The sequence below is a fragment of the Oratosquilla oratoria genome, chromosome 23 (assembly GCF_046742065.1).
Source record: "Oratosquilla oratoria isolate Oo_2021 chromosome 23, ASM4674206v1, whole genome shotgun sequence".
Lineage (NCBI taxonomy): Eukaryota > Metazoa > Arthropoda > Malacostraca > Stomatopoda > Squillidae > Oratosquilla > Oratosquilla oratoria.
The window spans coordinates 4,085,161-4,104,146 of NC_134799.1; positions in this window are offsets into that span (position 1 = coordinate 4,085,161).

Below are 18,986 nucleotides of genomic sequence, written 5' to 3' on the forward strand. Positions count from 1 at the left end.
CTGAGTGAAGGGTCAATAAGAAATGGCATTTGAATTATCTTATTCATTTTAACACCTATTAAGGTTTGCTTAAAGCTCTTAACTTCAGCTCCAATGAATGTTTTTACATTGAAGTCTATCTTATTCAACGAATCTAAATCCATACAAAGCTCTTTAGCAACTCTTGCTGACATGTAGGACCGCTGACTCCCTGTATCAATTAAACATCTGATCTTCTTACTCTGTTTACCACGAATAAATTCCAAAGTTACAGTAGGGGAAATGTAATCATTTTCAGAATTTTGTTGAGATGTTAAACAAAGATGATTATTACTAGTATTAGGTCCTTTAAATTCAGGACAAAGGGGTGCTATATGGCCATAAGAATTACAGTGTTTACAACCATATTTTAATTTATTTTGCTTGCCAAAGCATTCATCTTCTTTATGACCAGATCCAGCACAACGTGCACAGAGACCTAACTCCTGTACTCTCTCTGTCTTATCCTTAAGAGTTGAATATTTTTCACACTGTCCTAAGGAGTGACCTGATGCACTGCACAATTTACAAATAAAGTTTTTAGAGGGAGCAACCTTATTTTGACTTGTCTTGAAAATTTGAAGAGAACTTTTATTTTCTTTGGGTGCATTTTTTGAATTTTCTTTGGCCTTATTGATTTTATCAGATTTAGGCAAAGTAGTTTTACAGGTCTTAATTAGAGTCTTAATAATGTCATTATATGACTCAAAGATTTCAGTCAAGGTAGGATAGTTGTTATATTTATGAACCAGTTCCCTTTTGAATGCTGTAGGCAACTTATTAAAGAGAATATGACTCAATAATAAATTTCCAGGAGAATTTTTCATTGTAAAATCATAGCCATGATTAGACTTTAATTCAAAGATGTATGCTCTAATTTCAATGATGAATGACTTTAACGCAAAAAACTCCTCGTCATATCCTTGAGGAACTGTTGCGCTTAGAATCCTTCGGAAAGTTTCATCCACTATAAAGGGTACATCCAGAAATTCATCTTTCAATAATCTTAGTGCAATATCATAATTTTCATTTATGATAGACAAATGGCTAATGATTTTCAAAGCATAACCCCTAAGATAACTATGTAAATAACTAAGCTTCACTGCCTGGGACATACTCTCCTTATTACCTATGACATTATTAAACTGATTGAGGAAAGAAGAAAAGGTAAATTTATCCTTTTCTGTTCCATCAAAAACGCCGCAAGATAAGGGAGGCGGTTTAGTATCAAAATGGTCTAGCCTATTGAGTGTTTCAACAAATCTATCAGCATCTATAGAGCTTGTAGAGTGATTATTGGATTTATTCCCTGCCATTTTAAATTCCTCAAATTCTGATAGACTTTCATCTATTTCCATATGATAGCCTACTTGCTTATCTACTTCACTAGTAAATGTGTCAAATTTCTTAACATCTACTTCATTTTCCTTTAGAAGATCTAAAATCTGTTCATCTTTAACTTTAATTTCACTTATAACTTGATCAATAATATCTAATTGTTTACTACAGAAATTAACGTTTAATGTCTTTTTACTAAGTGAATCCTTTAATTTATTAAGAATCAGAGTAACTTTTCTTTTAAGTATACCCCTTTCTCGTTTCAATTTAACCAATGCAGTCTCAAATCCAGCTTCATCCTTATCCTCATTATCATTATCACTTGTCATGATTAAACTGTATTGATACAAATTACAAAAAAATATTCAGGTTGTACTAGCCTATACATAAAACAATTCGATTTCACTAAACATACGCCATAATTCAACTAAACAAACCAACCTGGACACAAGGTTTCCACTAAGAACAAATAGGCCGTAGTATATACTAGGCGAACTTGACAAACTCATTTAATTGAACTCTTGAAACTATTAAATAAAACAACTCAATTTACTTACGAATATGTGAAGCCTTTTAATAATAATCGGCACAGTGAATCAACAATTACCTTTTTATTATAAACAAATAGGCCCACTTAAAAGGCTCGAATACTGAATCAATTCACGGAGGCTATGGCGAATTAGATTATGCCGAGTCTTGATGTTAATAAATCCTCTCTTTAAATATATTGGAAAAGGATCTGTTTTCCTCATCCAAACAAATAATTCTTACTATAGTTAAACTAATTCAAAAGAGAAAGTTGATCTTACCTTCTTCTTGATAATTTAGATGTAAATTTTTAGAAAAGGCGGGTTTTCGAGAGACCGGTTTTAACTCGGCCGAGTTATACTTACGTCCCTTTCGCCCTTTTAAGTTTATCCGTTATTTTCAATTATGTAATTTTATTCTTTAAAGAGAGGTTTCTCTTTACAGTTGGGAGTAAATGTTCCTCCGAAATTGATCTTCTTTAGTTTCAGTTGACACAAATTCTAAGCGTCTTAACTTGACGAAAACTATTATTTGAGTGAATCCGGTCGCAGGCCACACGCAATATCTATAATTTTCGCGACCATTGTTTACTTTCCACCGACCAGAATTTTCGGTATTTATTTCAAATGTTTAAATTTTTTCAATAGACTACAAATTATCAGTAGCAATTGATCATTAACATTATTAATTATTCAGATTTTATCCAATAATTTAAATATACATAATTTACTACTTTAATGAAATTAAACTTCTAGAGTTCAATAAACGAGTTCAATATGACGTCACCTTTTACGTAATTTCTAATAGCATATAGTTAAATAATAAACAAACAGGTAAATAGTAAAAAAATAATGAATTGATATAATTGATGACAAATGAAAAGCAAACAAATAATAAACAGACAATAACAAACAAATAAACAATATAAAATAAATTGCAGGCATTAGAGCATCTTGCTTAGGTGTCTATCTAAACGAATCTTAAAGCTTCGAACTGAACTACATTGCACTGCCTCTGCAGGAAGTTTATTCCATTCATTAACTACACGGATGGTGAAGTTTTTTCTACCCACTTCCAAATTAAATATATTTCCTGACAGTTTGAGGCCATTATTTCTTGTCGGATTCTCATTCAGGGTGAAAATTTTGTCACTGTCTGCATCTAAAGGGTCATTAGCAGACCCTCATCCCTTGAAATTAGTTCAGTGCTGAAGGGAACACCAGGCATCAGACCTCTTTTCTTTAACCAGAGAACTGTAGCAAATGAGCCACTGAAGAAAATTCCTTCCACGTAAGCAAAGGTAATGATACGCTCTGTATATGTGGCAGCTTCAGTTGAAATCCACTTAAAAACCAAGTTATCCCTCTACACAAGAGTCGTGACTCCCACTAACTCACCGATATTGTTATACTGGGTGAAATCACTATGCAGTGCTTCGTACCCACAGTATCTCCATCCTTGAAGCTGTGGGTACGTTACGAAGATGACGTGTTCTCAATCTTGAAGGAGGGGGATGTGGGAGTTTTCCTCGAGCAACTCAACTGAAAGAGCAGGGTGATCCAATTCGAGATTGAGAATGAGGTAGACATGCAGCGGGAACTCTTTGTTCACCAGCGTGTACAGAAATACCACGCTTACCGAACGCTTCCTGGACTATGAGAGCAACTATCGTGTGTGCCACAAAAGGAGTATGATGAATTAGTTGTGGAGCAGGGCGGAGAAAATCTGTTCAACTGCTTTCTCGTTGAAAAAAGAGAGGAACGGGTTAAGGAAGGTGTTCCGTGACAACGGATATCCTAGTCATGTGGTGTAGAGGTGGGCGACACTACAAGGGGAAGGTAACTGAAGCGCGTCAACACCACCACCAACAACAAGGATGACGATCACATACGTGAAGGGAATTTCGGAGATTGCAGCCAAACTACTTCGGAGGTACGGGATAAATGTGGCACAGAAACCAAGCAATACATTACACGGGGTTCTCACCAGAGTCAAGAATCAGGAGTGTAAGGCTGACCAGGTCTGTGCGGTCTAAAACAGTATGGACTGCAACGCATACTATGTTGGGGGAAACGGAAGAAAAATGGCTACAAAACTGCAAGAACGGAGCAGATAGGTGAAAAGGAGGGAGCAGAGTTCAGCGGTATTCAAGCATAAGAACATCAGCATGGTTTTGATTGGAAGGGTGCAGATGTCTTGTATAACAACAGCAAAAAAGGTAGCAGGCTGTTTTTTGAAGCTTGGGCCAACAATAACAGCATCAACAGATTTGTCACATTTGACCCCATTTACAGAGGGGCAAGGGAGAAAATAGGTAGGAGAAAAATCTAGCAGCAGGTAAGGAATTAGGTGATTGTTTGACCAAACGGAGGGAGGTGAGATTTAGCCACTAAGATATTTCCGGGTATGAGAGACATGAAAAGCCCGACCCCATCACGGGACCCCAGATCAGCTACCAGACATTAGGTCAAAAACACGATTCACAATTTTCCAGTCCGTCCACGCATTATATGTACTTTAGGAGTCCCTTAACATGGACACACAGGTAGGATCTCTTGATGGTGAAGGATGCAACGGATAATCACGGATTTGGTTGATCCCATTGTCCGGAACGGAGGGACCCAAGCGACGCCCTCGCGGCCCCGGATTTCACGATTCACAAATTTCCAGTCCGTCCACACATGATGTATACTTTTAGGAATCCCTTAACATGGATACATCTGTTCCGCGACACAAATTCTTGTGACGACCGGCAGTTTGAACACTCTATCCGTGGTGCTGTTAGTTGGCGGGTTTGGAGCCTACTGCCGAGGCTCGGCATAGTATCAGCGGAGCGGAATACATTTTTTTTTCTTTCTTTTTTTTGCGCGCGCGAATTTCCCAATTGTAATTTTGCTTTAGGAGTGTAGTAAGGTATCGGGACAGAAGTTGAGTCAATTCTGGGTGTTTTGTGAGGTAGTTATTAGTTATAAGAAAGGGACACATGATCCTAAATAGCCTAATTTAAACCAAAAAACAAGAAGTGGCAAGCGCGCAGGGGTATGGCTTATAACGGGCTCTCCAACAAAACAGTAAAGATGAAAATTTGTTGATACTCAGGCAAAAAGGTATCAACTATAACACAAAAATACAAGGACACGAATACGTATTATGGTGACTTGACTAAAGTTAATTAATAAGTTGAGACAATTTTAGTTTTAACATTAAAGTACCTTTGGTGACTTCGGGCACGGTTTACAAAGACATCTTGGGATGGTGAAGGTGAGAAGGATCGAGGATACTTAAGATATGATAAGGCAATGCCAACCAATTAGTCCTAAACTCTCATAACAAAATGCTATGGAGAAGAGGGACTCGTAAAACTTTAACTCGCTTGAAAAGGGAGCAAAATTACAAAGAATTCTGACTAAAATCGAGGAAACTTAGATTCAAAAAGGCGCTGCCAACCAATTAGTGCTAAACTCTCATAACGAAATGATATGAGGAAGGGGGACTCGTACAACTCTAACTCGCTTGAAAAGGGAAAAAACACAAAGAAGTAATCACTGGATGTTTTAAGACTTCCAACGCTTTAACAGCGAAGGAAAAAGTAATAGCTAAAGGGCCGAAAAAGAGGAAAACACTAAATAGCGTGTCACAACGCCAAAGTTGTGACAGCACATGACCTTCCCTGTCTATCCGAACTGTCTCGGATTTAGTATGTTGTTTTCTTCCAGATGTTTTATTATCCATCTACTTTTTACAAAAAAAAAAAAAAAAAAAATGGCTACCGTGCTTATATTTACCTCGTTGTATTTACCTAGTTGTACTTTGCGGGAAGGAGAGCTATGCTCGCAGTGTCTAGTTTGCTTTTAAACTCATAAATGTTTTTGCGCATACTATTTCATTGTCCAGTTTGTTCCAAGTGTCCACTATTCTATGTGGAAAACTGTTATTCTTCAGTTCTCTTCTGTAGCTATTTTTTTTATTTTCTTTCCATATCCTCTTATGTTTTTCTTGTCCCAGTTTAGTAAGTCCTCTCTATCAAGTATCTGTGTGCCTTTCATGATTCTGTAGATGGTCAGTAGGTCACCTCTCTCTCTTCTTTGCTCCAGCGTCGGTAACTCCAGTTTAGCCAATCTCGCCATTTTTGTTCCTGCTCTCTGGATTCTTTCTATTTTCTTTATATTATTTTTGGTACTGGGTGACCACAATGTCGTCACATACTCTAGTCTAGGCCTTATCAATGTAACCAATATTTGTTTTTTATCATGTCTTCGTCCAAGTATGTAAATGCCACTTTTATTGATCTTAGTAAGTTGTAAGCCTCCCCGGCAATTTTATTAATCTGTTTATCATAGGACAAGTCGTTTGTGACAATTGTCCCCAAATCTTTTTCTGATCCTACCTTCTTTACCTCCTTGGTTCCAATTGTATATTTTCCTGATATTTTGTTTTTGCTTTTTCCAAACTCCATTATGCTACACTTCTTAGTATTAAAGTCCACTTCCCATTTCTGACTCCAGTTCCATACCTTATTCAGGTCTTCCTGCAGTGCTTCACAGTCCTTATCAGTTTGGCGTCGTCTGCAAAGAAGCTCATGTAACATTTCACATCCTCGTCCATGTCATTCACATAAATAGCAAACATTATTGGTGCCAATACAGATCCTTGCGGTACTCCACTGATCACCTCTTTCCAATCTGAATATTTTTCTCTGAGCACTACTCTCATCTTTCTACCAGTCAGGAAGTCCTCCATCCATTTTAGTAGGTTCCCTTGTATTCCTCCTATGTGTTCCAGTTTTTTTTTTTTTTTTTTTTTTTTTTAGTAATTTTCTGTGTGGTACTTTGTCAAAAGCTTTTTGCAAGTCTAGGAAGGCACAATCAGCCCATCCATTTCTTTCTTGCACTATGTCTATTAGTCTTGAGTAGAAGCATATTAAGTTTGTGGTGCATGATCTTCCTTGTCTGAACCCAAATTGTCTTGGGTTTATTATGTTATTGTCTTCCAGATATTTTACCCATCTATTCTTGATGATTTTCTCACAAATTTTGGCTATAGTGCTTGTTAGTGATACTGGCCTATAGTTGGTGGGTTCTTCCTAGTTCCCTCCTTTATATATTGGTACAATGTTAGCATTTTTCCAGTCTTTAGGTATCTTTCCTTCTTTGAGTGAGCTATTTATTATGTTGTGTATTTTGTCCGTTAGTTCTTCTTTGCATTCCTTTAGAATCCAAGTGCAATTCCATCCGGGCCATGTGATTTTCTGACGTCAAGGTTTGATAGGTGTTCTGATATTTCTTTTTGTATTTTCTCTCTGGTGAAGACAGATTTAAAGTGACTGTTCATGACTTCGGCCATTTCTAATTCTTCTGTGTATTCTATATTCCCTTGGCGTAGTTTTACCATTTCCTGTTTGTTTTTAAGTTTACCATTCACATATCGATAGAATAGTTTGGATTGAGCTTTGCATTTATCTATGATATCCTTTTCATGGTTCCTTTTCTCCTCTCTTCTCACATTAACATACTCATTTCTATACTTTATATAAATTTGCCATTTACTATTTTTTTTTTTTTTTTGTCTTTTCTCCACTTTTCTCAAGCTTTGTCCCTTCCGTCTTTTGCCTCACTGCATCTTTTGTTGAACCCACATTTATGTACTCTCTCGCTTTTGTCTTGTACATGCCTGTTTACCCCTTCATTGCAATTTTCCATCAAGATATTCCATTTAACATCCACTTTTGTCTCTTCTATATTATGCATATTGCGTATATTATGTATAATGCGTATATTATGTATATTGCGTATATTATGTATATTGGGTATTATATATATATATATATATATATATATATATATATATATATATGGCATATTTTATATATACTATATATATGGCGTATATGCGTATAACTGTATAATTGTATATTATATATATTATACATATGGCGTATGTTATATATATAATATATATGACTTATGTTATATATAATATATATATGGCGTATATTGTATATATGGTGTATGTTATATATACTATATATATGGCGTATATTATATATATTATGTATATTATATACAGTATATGGCGTATATGCGTAAATGCGTATAAATGCGTATATGTGTATATTTGTATATTATATATATTGAACATATGGCGTATATTATACATATGGTATATATTATATGGTGTATTTTATACATATGGTGTACATTATATATATATTATATATAGCGTATATTATATATATTATAAAAATGGCGTATATTATATACAGTATATTATATATACGCCATATGTATAATACGCAATATACATAATATACGCAATATACACAATATACGCAATATACATAATATACGCAATATACGCAACACACGCAATATACGTAATGCACGCAATACACACAATATACGCAATATACATAATATAAGCAATATATGCAAAATACGCAATATACATAATATACGCAATATACATAATATACGCCATATACATAATATACGCTATATACATAATATACATAATATACGCCATATGCATAATATACGCCATATATATAATATATGCCATATACGCCATATATATAATATACGCCATATAAGTAATATATATAATATACGCCATATATATTAATATATATAGTATACGCCATATACATAATATAATATACACCATATGTATAATATACACCATATGTATAATATACACCATATGTATAATATACACCATATGTATAATATACGCTATATGTATAATATATATACAATTATACGTATATACAATTATACGCATATACAATTATGAGCATATACGCATATTCGCATCTACGCATTTACGCATGTACGCATATACACATATACGCATTTACACATATTCGCATATACGACATATATATAATATATATAACATACGCCATATATATAATATACGCCATTTATATATATATATATATATATATATATATATATAACATACGCCATATGTATAATATATATAATATACAATTATACGCATATACGCATATACGGACATACGCATACACGCATATATGCATATACGCATATACGCCATATATATAATATATATGATATATATAATATACGCCATATCTATAATATATATAACATACGCCATATATATAATATATATATATATATATATATATATATATATATATGCCATATATAATATATATAATATACGCCATATATATAATATAAATAATATACGCCATGTATATAATATATATAATATACGCCATATATAATATATATAATATACGCAATATATATAATATACATAATATACGCCATATATATAATATATATAACATACGCCATATATATAATATATATAACATACGCCATATATAATATATATATAACATACGCCATATATATAATATATATAACATACGCCATATATATAATATATATAACATACGCCATATATATAATATATATAACATACGCCATATATATAATATATATAACATACGCCATATATATAATATATATAACATACGCCATATATATATGTATAACATACGCCATATATATAATATATATAACATACGCCATATATATAATATATATTAAAAAACGCCATATATATAATATATATAACATACGCCATATAATATATATAACATACGCCATATAATATACATAACATACGCCATATATATGATATATATAACATACGCCATATATATAATATATATAACATACACCATATATATAATATATATATATAACATACGCCATATATATAATATAATATACATACGCCATATATATAATATAACATACGCCATATATATAATATATATAACATACGCCATATATATGATATATATAACATACGCCATATATGTGACATACATAACATACGCCATATATATAATATATATAACATACGCCATATATATAATATATATAACATACGCCATATATATAATATATATAACATACGCCATATATGTAATATATATAATATAAGCCATATATATAAATATATATATATATATATATATAATATACGCATTTACGCATATACACATAAGCATATACACATACGCATATACAATTTATACAATTATACAATTTATACAGTTATACAATTATTCAATTATACAATTATACAATTATACGCATATACAATTATACGCATATACAATTATACAATTATACGCACATACAATTATATAATTATACGCATATACAATTATACAATTATACGCATTTCCATGTAGAATTTTTCCCAGTTTGCATTCCGGAAGAATATCTTTAGTTTTGCAAAGTCCGTTTTGTTGTACATCAATCTTCCTTTCCTATGCTTTTCATTTCTCTCCATGTCTATTTCTTCCTTTAGTACAGTTTCGATGAATATATGGTCACTCTTTCCAATTGGTGTCTTGTAATGGATTTTGTCCACAATTTCAGGTTCTGTTGTAAATATTAAATCTAGTTCGACGGTTCTTCATTGCTTCTGTATCTGGTGTTTTCACTGACCCATTGGGTCATTGTGTATTCCATGGTCATGTCCAGCAGTACATTACCCCACAAGTCGTCTCCTCCTCGCACTGTCATGTTATCCCAACAAATTTCTTTGCAATTGAAGTCCCCCATAATTACCAGATTACCCCTGCCCATTATTATCTTATTTAGTGATTTCCTTGTATCTTCTAGCATTTTTGTATGTTCGTTCTCTTTCCAAGCGTTCGTTTTTGGGGGCACATAGGTCACCACAAACTTTCTACTTTTCATATTCTTGTCTTCAACTTTTATTATGATCAGTTAAACATTACCTTTGCCCTCCGCAATTTTTGTCACATTTAAGTCTTTCTACAATTCCCATTATGTCTGGTTTTTCTTATAGCAGGTAATCATTGAGTTCGTTCAGACCTGAAATTAATCCGTCAATGTTAGTATAGGCCACTTTTAATTTTCTTCTTCCTCCATTATTTTTTCTGTCTTTGGTTTTTTCGTTTTGATGTGCCATTTCCTCAATCTCATGTCGATTACTCTCCAATGGATTTCCTTGCTTTCTGTCTCCGTTCTCATCGAGTTTTTTTCCTTTGCTTCTTCTCTTGTGTGCGGTGTTTGTGTATTTACCTAATTGTAGTATACACGAAAGGAGCAACGCTCGTCGGGCCCCGTCTCCTATTTTCCAATTGTCTAACATGCCTAGACCCAAATTCATGTATGTTTCCAACTTAATCTATATCTTTGATTTCCAATTATCATATCTAGATTTGAACTCGTATTTTGAGCTTGGACTATATCACCTTCCAAGCTAGTCCACATATTGATACATCTATATGGAAAAACTATATTTCTTCACATCCTTTCGACACGTGGTCTTTCTTAATTTACCTCCATGACCTCTTAAAGCCCTTCCATCTTTCAACAGGAGATCTCTTCTATCAGTGCAATCTATCCCCTTTAGTGACTTGAACACTGCAATCATATCACCTCTTTCTCTTCTATCTTTCAAAGTTGGCAGCCCCAGTACCTTTAGTCTTTCCTCATATGGTTTATCTGTCACGATGAGGAGAAGGAAATGAAAAAATATGGGGACTCAAATCAGGGAGTTTAGTAAGGAAAATATATGGTAAACAGTGAAGATGAACGCCGCGATCCTCAGTCTACATACATACATACATATACCAAAGGCTTTTCCCCCCTTATAAGGGAGGTAGCAAAAAAAAAAAAAAAAAAAGGCATAAAAACAGACATAAAAACCACTCCCACCCATTCCATTCCTACCACACTCCACTCCCCTCCACCATCTTCCCTCCCTCTTATTTTGGCACCTTCTTGATGACGGGTCATCCCTGCATCTTGTCCACTGTCCTGGGTCCGAAGCAGTGTCGCCAGACACAGCACATCCACAGCAAGGCCGCTTCATTAAATCGGCGACCCCCCCTCCCTCTTCGTCCCCTCATGCAGAAAAGGAAAAGACGGGGAGAAGTCCCTTCGGGCTGCGTCAAATTTTCTCACACACACTCCCTTTCCCCCATCCCCCACCCATTCCACCACATGGACCACAATATCATCCACACACAACCACCCTCCACCCACCCCCGCCCTCCGTCCCTTCCCGTCCTTCCTCAACAGACATTCCCCTCTTCCCCAATGCCCCCCACCCCACCCATCCATCCCACCCCAGGTCACCCCCTCATGTTCACGCCCTCCACATCTGCCTCCCACACCTCTTTCGCTAGTCTTTCTTCACTCATTCCCTCCATGTGTCCAAAACATCCCAACACTCATCCACCCGATCTCCTAATCCCCCTTCCACCCCTGTTCTCCTCACCTCCTCATTTCTCACTCTATCCAGCCCAGCAACCCCTATCACACCTCTCACACACCCCACCTCAAACACGTATAAAATGGGATAGTAGAAATACAAGAGGACACGGAAAAAGAATCAAGAAAGACAGTTATAGAGATCTGAAAAAGAACAGCTTTCCCCACAGAGTAATAGACATTTGGAACAAGTTAGATGAGAAAGTGGTGTGTGCAAAAACAATACACGAATTTAAAAAGTCTAGATAAAATGAGATATGAAGACGGGACATCACGAGCATAGCATCCCTTCCCGTAAAATACAACTAGGTCAATACATTCAAACTCCTCTCTTCCTCTCCCATGTCCCATGCTTTCGTCCCACACAGCGCCGCCGGCACAACCACTCCCCCCACAACCACAACCACAACCCCCACCCAGCATCCATTCCCAAACGTCCACCCCTCTCTACACTTTCCAACCCACCAAGGCATTCACTCGCCTCCCCAAATCCTCAGTTTACATAGCATACGAAAATACAGAAATTACATTTTTCGTAATGAGGATTACAATTATTTCATATATAATGACATTTAAATTCCGCGATATTCATAGAATTGTTTACTATTTTTACGTAAGTTTATTTGGCAATGAATCACATACATGAAATGCAAATAATGAAAAGAACACATAGTTCGAAATAACAATTACAATTGCCGAGGATAACACAAAAAAGCATGTAAGCTTATTTCCATTGTGGTCCTCATTAGGCTGTTTTTCTGCATTAAGTTACACAGACAACATTCGTAGGGGTTAAGGGGACCAGAGACAGTCGTGAGTAATACTAATCAGTACACATGTGACACATAAACGTTATATATTTGATAATACTACTAAAATGTTTGTAACACGTAGGATATTGAGACCAAAACTTGAGCACCATCTCAATATGGAACATTGTATTATGCATCAAGTACAATTAACAAAATATTGCTAAAAGGTACCAAAACAGTATGAGTGAGTACCAGATCAGTATATTACCATTAATGATATACTACATTATTCTACAGCTGTAGCAGCAAGTGTAGGACAATAAAGGAGGGGGTCCATCCCAGGGTAGGAGTATCAAGTACCACGGGATAGAATGTAGCAGGCCATCAACAATATCAACATGTTATTATAGTGAATCCTACATGGCAGCTTGGGTCACCTATTAATTCCAAAATTTACCTGTACCTTAGGGCGGAGTGGGCAATTACACATTAGTTTGAACAACAAGAAGTAATACAATATAACCTGAAGCACCAGAAGTAGGGTACAGGGGACCAGAACTCGTATGAGTAAAACAACCCAGTTTTTCGGCTGGCCCCCAGGTTGGCCACCCCAGTTTTTTTGCATATCCGATTTTTATCTTCTGCAAAAAATTTTAAGAGTGATTGTGCAAAAAAAAAAAAAAAAAAAGAGATTGAAATCATTTATGGATCCGTGTTTGGTTGTTCCGTTTTGAAGATAGGATTATTTAGTTTTTTTATGTGACTTTCTTTTCTTGCACACATTCCATCTTTACCCAAGTGACTTTGTCATTAATTCATTTATCTACACTTCTGTTTAGAAAACTATATGTCTTTCAATCTTCCCTATACCCCTATCTTTCTTAAATTTACTAACGTCAGTCGACTATACGCCTTCTACCTGCCTTCATATCTCTATATATGTAATGAGTTTTTATGCTCTTGCTTTCTCTCTCTCTCTCTCTCTCTCTCTCTCTATATATATATATATATATATATATATATATATATATATATATATATTATATATATTGTCACATATATTCCCATAACTGTAAGGTGGGAATAGTTTTATTGCATGGATAACGGCGCCCCGTGATAACGTGGGCATCAAATTACAGGACGAGTACTGAGGATGCGTGGGAAGGAGTTCCATCCATACAATGGAGTATTTGTTCTAACACTCAGCCTAGAACGAAGGAGAACGTTTTTAGTTAATTGTCCAATGAGGTTCAACCACCATAGACGCAATTCCTATGGGCCAATCAGAGGGTTTTTTGAAGAAGAACCAGGGCGACTTGGGCGTGTCAGAATCAGTTTGAGGGTAGAGGGGAAAGTGTAAAGGTGTTGCCTCGGAGGGGTTCGGCTGAAGTAAGTCCTCTGTACTCCCCCTGTATTAGTCTTAAAACAATAACTCAGCTAGTAACACCACTAGTGCTTCATGTAGTGGTGTTAAATGTTTATAGTAGTGACTTAGACAGTGTTTTTCGTTGGTAAAGTATTAATTAATTAATTAATCTTCTTTCACCCCCGTTAAAAGTTTTCGAGCGGGAATCTTCTGTTTTGAAATATATATTTACTCATTTGAATGTAAACTTTTTACACACTTGAAGTTTAGTGATTGTAATCCTTCATGTAATCTTTAACTTAAATTAATATTGTTAAACGTTATTCTGTGCGTTTCATTTTTCTTGATTTTCTTGATTTTAATAAAATCAAGTGGCGACCTTGTAATTTCTATTGGAGTTTTCCCAAAGACATGGGGTCTTGGGAACTCAGTCACCCATTCACTCTTACTATGTGTTACGAGTCTGACAACTTTACAATTTCTATTTGAGTTATCCCAAAGACATGGGGTCTTGGGAACTCATTTCACATACTTAATTTATTGCAAGTCAGATAGGTGAGCGAGATTCGTAACATATAAATTGGCGACCTTGCCAGGATTTTAACGGTAAAGTGAAAGAATTACCAACGAAAATATTTAGTATTAAATAGGATCAATAGTGTGAGAAAATGAAGTTGACAAGTACAGAGGAGGTATTGGAGTTTGTACACAAACAACCTAGTAAGAAGGATATACAGAGCCTTACTGTTAACGACTTGAGATTCATAGTACAAAGTCTAGGGGTTGAGTACGCACATGATGCGAATAAAACTGAATTAGTAAGAATTGTTGTAGAAATAGTGCATAATCGAGATGAGAGTGGGGCAATGAGAGATGAAGGAAGGGCAGATAGAGAGTCTGTCACTTCAGAATTTGAGGAAGAGGAAGAAGTGGAAGAGGAAATAGAGAAGGGTGAATCTCAAAACACTGAGTCTCGATTAAGCGAATTACGGTTGAAGTTAGAGATAGCTAAGATAGAAGCTGAAGTAAAAAGGGAAGAAACTGAGAGAGCTAAGATAGAAGCTGAAGTAAAAAGGGAAGAAACTGAGAGAGCTAAGATAGAAGCTGAAGTAAAAAGGGAAGAAACTGAGAGAGTTAAGATGGAAACTGAAAAGGCTAGAGTAGACAATGAAAACCTTAGACTTCAAGTTAACTTACAAGAAAGTAGACGAGTGCTATCAGAATCTCAATTCGTGAATAGAAGGCTCAATTTTGATGTAGTGCATAACGCTAAATTGCTTCCTGAATTTGATGAATCACAGGTGGATACTTACTTTAGAACGTTTGAAGGAATAGCGGAAGATTATCAGTGGCCGAAGCAGTATTGGCCTGCATTGTTGCGAACAAGCCTCAGAGGCAAGCCGCTAAGAGTTTATGGTGCTTTAGAGGATTCACAAACAAAGGATTACGATGAAATCAAAGCAGCCATCCTACGAGCCTGTGAATTAGTGCCTGAAGTTTATAGGGTAAAATTTAGGAATCTGAGGAAGCAATCTAATATCTCACACGTTGAATTTAGTAGAGAGAAAAGAATGTTATGGGACCAATGGGTAAGATCCCGTAACATAAATGGAGATTATAAGAAACTAGCTGAGTTAATGTTAATGGAAGAGTATCTGAGATCCATCCCTAAAGAGGTGTCATTGTATCTTCAGGAGAAAGAAGTCTCGAAGTTGGAAGAGGCTGCAGTATTAGCAGATAAATATGAAATACTTAAACCTACTGCAGGGAAATTCTCAGTTACTCCAAGGGGGAGAGAGGAACAGCCGAGGATCCCACAATCAACCTCCTCAGGTGGACCTACAAAATCCCTAGAGGTCAAGAAAGGTGACTATATTAAGTCATCACAGATAATTTCATGTAGCTATTGTGGAAGGATAGGCCACCTGACGAGGGATTGTTGGCACAGGAGAAGGGAAATAGAGGGGGTTAAACCCATAGTATTATTAAATAGATGGGACACCCACATAGAAAGTAAAGTCCGAGAGGGGGAGGACGAGGAGGAGACCACCAAAGTAGTGGCCCTCATGAGTAAGGTTGCCACAGACGGCATGGAGAAGGATGAGATGAAACCTCACTTGAGAGGTTATGACCCGTTCCTTTTTCAAGGAACAGTCACCATAAAGGGAGAGAAGAGAAAAGGGGTGACCATTCTGAGAGACTCAGGAGCCCTCCAATCGGTAATGCTGAGTAGCTTAGTTGAAAAACCTGTAGCAAAAGGGAGAGTAGTTATAGGCTTCCTAGGAGGCCTAGCCAAGGTGCCACTGGTAGAGGTAGATATGGAATCACCTCTATATGAGGGACAGGCAAAGATAGGCCTAGTAGATCAGTTGCCAGTGGAAGGAGTTGAAGTCATTCTAGGAAATGACTTAGTGGGTGGGAAGATGTGCCCCACACCTACATGGGAGAGAAGAGAGAGAGAAGGGTCTAAGGACCAAGTGAGGCTGTGGAAATCCTAAATACTCAAGTCGAGACAGAGGTGGACTTGAGGTTCCTGTTCCGTGAGGAACGAGGCAGCGAGTCGGAAGTGTTTGACCTGACTCATCTGTTTATAAGTGGCTCACACAGAAAGGGAGAGAAGAAAGGAGAGAAGTGGAGTCTAAGTGGCTCACACAGAAAGGGAGAGAAGTTTCACATACTTAATTTATTGCCAGTCAGATAGGTGAGCGAGATTCGTAACAATATATATATACATATATATATATATATATACATATATATATATATATATATATATATATATATATATATATATATATCTATTCCTGAACTCCCCCACCCGTGAAGGTTCACTTTGCTTGCAACTAACCTCCTATGCCCCCGCACATCTATGCTGGCCCTGAACTGCCCCCCACCCCCACTTTCATAGTGTGGAGAATATTATGACTTCCGACCATCTCTTTTAAATATGTGGTCTGTGATTGGGGTAAATTCATATTACTCCCCAGTCACGAATCACTAACACTCTTGGTCAGTTACATATATTGTCTTGGACTTGTCTTGTACTCAACTAGTACTCAACTACCTTATATGGGGGCGAGAGGGGCCTCTCTTGGTCCCGAACGCCCATGACCTTTGACCTCTCGTTGCCAAGGGTCTATGGGAAGTACAACTTCACCTTAATTGAAGCGAAAATGTTGCACAATACATACATTATATAATCCCCATGCATCGGAACTAGATATGGGCAATGCACCAGAACCAATACTCAAGACGGAGGAATCACCAAGTGGCAAATAAAAAGATTAATAATGAAAATAATATGTTGGTAACTCGACATTCCTGAGAGGGGTTAGACAACCGGCTTGTGGTAACTAAGGGGTGTCGAGTCCTTTATATAATGCTTTATATAATGTTTTCGTATATATAAACAAAAATAATAGGCCACCTGTCTAAATGGAAAAAGTAAGTCTGTATAATTTGTTATGTATGCTTTCATATACTAAGTTTCTAGAATACAAATTTCATACAGCTTGATATGCTAATTGCTGTATTTCAATATTAATCCTAATGCTACAGCTATCAATTCACTAAATTAACTGAGGTCGTAACCACAGATGTCTATATTAATTTGCAATAATAGTTTATTTACTCTAAAAGATCCCTCTGTCGAGATTTATTCCCGACACTTGGTCCTAGAATCGCCACTGGCAGTCTGTCCTACCCAGTTCATCTAAAAAATGTTCCTGAGTAATGCTTCATGGAACGAAGTTTCACTGTGTTGTGCTTATTGTCGTCGTCCGAGCTTTCTTAGTACAATATATGAGTTTGTGGTCTGTAAGACCATAATCACAAACACCAGCATGAGTTATATTTTTACAATCGCATACTAGGATAAGATCTATGATGGACCTAGAAGTCCCTGTTATTCTAGTAGGTTCGTCAATGATTTGTGTCAGGCCATGAGGTTTTGGCAAGTCCCCCATTGCCTTAGAAATGTTATTGTTTGTACTTGCCAGATTCGTATCCAAATCACCTAGGATAATAATTCCTTGGTCATGCATATTGACCCGATTGAAAGGGTAGTTTCTAATGTGCTATAGAAAGACATCTATTTCGGTGGCCTGTAACTGACCCCACATAAGATGGGATGCGATTTAGATAACAGTATTTCTGTCCACACAGTGACAGCCTCGAGGCCCTTCTTCCTTACAAGGTCTGTAGTGTATTGAATGCTATATCACCAGGTTCATCTTTTCGACCCTTTCCACGATGAGCAACATGATGTCAGGGTGATTAAAAGATCGGGAAAGAATTCGGAAAGAGAAGAATACGAAGGAGGAAAGAGTAGGGAGGAGGAGGAGGAGGGCGACCAAGAGACTTGGACGAAGGGAGAGCAGGGAGGAGGAGGTAGCATTGGGGATATTGTGGAGGCCTCAGTCGTGCATAGCCGTTGACTCGTCGGGTAAGGTCGGTTTGGGGGGGAGGGGGAAAGAGGGGTAGGTTGGTTTATGGCCCTCAAACACTGGCATCCATTCACATTATATGGGTGCGTGGCACCATGCGCAGCAAAATAAAAGGCGCCTCTGCGCATATCTAGTAACCAATCACGTGAGACCTTGTAACACAACTTATAGTCGGCCCAATGGCCGACTCGCTTGTACGAGTAGTGCGTGCTTAGCCAATCAAGTTTCCCGTTCTTAG